The sequence below is a fragment of the Cervus elaphus genome, chromosome 9 (genome assembly GCF_910594005.1).
Source record: "Cervus elaphus chromosome 9, mCerEla1.1, whole genome shotgun sequence".
NCBI lineage: Eukaryota > Metazoa > Chordata > Mammalia > Artiodactyla > Cervidae > Cervus > Cervus elaphus.
The window spans coordinates 28,012,597-28,014,717 of record NC_057823.1 but is presented as its reverse complement, the minus strand read 5'-3'; the positions used below and the strand labels follow the sequence as shown (position 1 = coordinate 28,014,717).

The 2,121-nt window shown below is 40.1% G+C and overlaps 1 pseudogene; it reads right to left on the bottom strand.

Moving 5' to 3' along the window:
• Nucleotides 1-341: 341 nt before the first annotated feature.
• On the bottom strand, nucleotides 342-437 carry LOC122701136 (annotated as a pseudogene).
• Nucleotides 438-2,121: the final 1,684 nt, after the last annotated feature.

Sequence of the window (2,121 nt, the reverse complement as noted above, 5' to 3'; positions counted from 1 at the left end):
GAGTAATTGAACTGCCTGGGAAACAATTTGGGATAGAGTTATTGCAGGATACTCCAACTCTGCTCTTGTCACATAGATGAGAGAAAGGAGTCGCTGAGACCTCTGAATACCCACTAGATTTAAGGCTTTTTATGTCATTATTTAATCTTAGAGTATCTCAAGTAGGAATTGCCACTCCCACTTTTATAATTGAAGTATAGTTGATTTACAGTTTTAGTTTCAGGTGTGCAGCATTGTGATTCAGTATTTTTACAGATTATACTCCCATTAAAAGTTATTACAAGATAATGGCTACAATTCCCTGTGCTGTACAATATATCCTTGTTGCTTATCTATTTTCCAAATAGAAGAATATGTTTTCCTGACATCCTTGCACAGGGGCCTTGCTAATCTCTGTATTGGTCCAGTTTCAGTGTATGTGCTACCAAAGTGAGCACTGTCATCCCCTTTTTATAGAAGAGGAAACTGAAGTTCTCAGAGGTCCAGGGTCTCAAAATGGTGTAATGGGGGTGCGGGGCGGTTCAAGAACTTTGTCCAGAGCTAAGTCCAGAGCTTTGCACTAATGAGACCACCTACAAAAAGGTAAAATTTTATACTCAATTTCCTCTCCCTAGAGATGTTAACATTCCAGAGAAATTTCCTTATGTTTCAAATCCAATAACCTCACATCTGAATATGTCACTTTTGGCTTTTGTAAAGTGTGCTACATTTGCACATTTAGTCTCAAGAATAGTTATGAGATTTTTTTTAAATTTCAGTTTTACTGATGTATAATTGACAACTAAAATTGCAAGATATTTCAAATGTACTAGATTGTGATGATGTAATCAACATTGTGAAGGAATTCTCCCTAACTAGTTAATTGTGCTGTGCAATTCTGTGCTTATCCGCTCAGTCAAGTCCCACTCTTTGCAACCCCATGGACTGTAGCCCACGAGGCTCCTCTGTCCATGAGGAGTCTCCAGGCAAGAATACTGGAATGGGTTGCCATGCCCTCCTCCAGGGCATATTCCCAACTCAGGCATCAAACCCAGGTCTCCTGCTTGCAGGTGTATTCTTTATCATCTGAGCCAACAAGAAAGCCCGTAGTTAACTAATACATCTGTTATTAGTAGTATTAGTATTGTTGAGACTTAACTTATAAAATGAGAACGAGGGAGATGAAGTGGTATGCTTAAAGTTATTACAATTAGCAAATAAATTTCTTTCTCAAGTCTAGTGATGTGAAAGCCATTTTGATTCTCATAGCAGGCTGTCTTACATCTTCTTTTAGAGTAGATCTTTTTTTTTTTTTTTTAGTTTGTCAAGTAAGAAGATCACTAAATTCCTTCCTAGCCCTCCAGTTCTGAGGCTTCTGATCATTAAGGGCTTTCACGTCTTGTCTCCCCTTGTCTTCAGTGCTTTGGTCTGGTGATGTTAAGGCCACAGAGAGGTTTAATGATTTACCCTTGATTACAGAAGTGGTCTCTGAACCACCCAAGCCTGGCATGCAGGCTCCCTGGCTTGTAGCCTTGCACTGTGGAGTAGGCATTAGCATTTGGCCTCACTCTGCCCCTTTTATTTGATGAGAGTTTATAGTTTCTTTCCTGTCTTATCTTGTTTTGGTGGGACTAACCCGCCTGAGGCTTTTGAGTTGGACACCTGACTCTGGCCTACCTAGTCAAAGTGTTAGTTACAAAAACAAGCTTATGGTCGAAATTGGGCCAAGGATAGGCAGTCATAGGGTTTGCTAACCCCTTGGGGGAAAAGTGTGCTTTTCACCTAGACTTGAAAAAGGAGTTTTTATGGACTGGATGCCTATGCCTCCCCCAAAATTCGTACGATGAAGTGCTAACTTCTAATGTATTTGAAGATTGGGCCTTTTGGAACGTAACTAAGGTTAAATAAGATGGACCTCAAATCCTGTAGGATTAGAGTCCTTATGAGAAGAGGAAGAGACATCAGAATGTGTTCTTCTCCAAACCCCCAACATATTCGCACACCAGAGAGTCCTTACTTGGAACTGAATCCTGTTGAAACTTTTCTCTTTGACTTCCCAACTTCTAGAACCATGAGAAATAAATTTTTGTGTTTAAGCCACCCAGTCCATCATGTTTTGTTATGGCAGCCTGAACTGGGAAA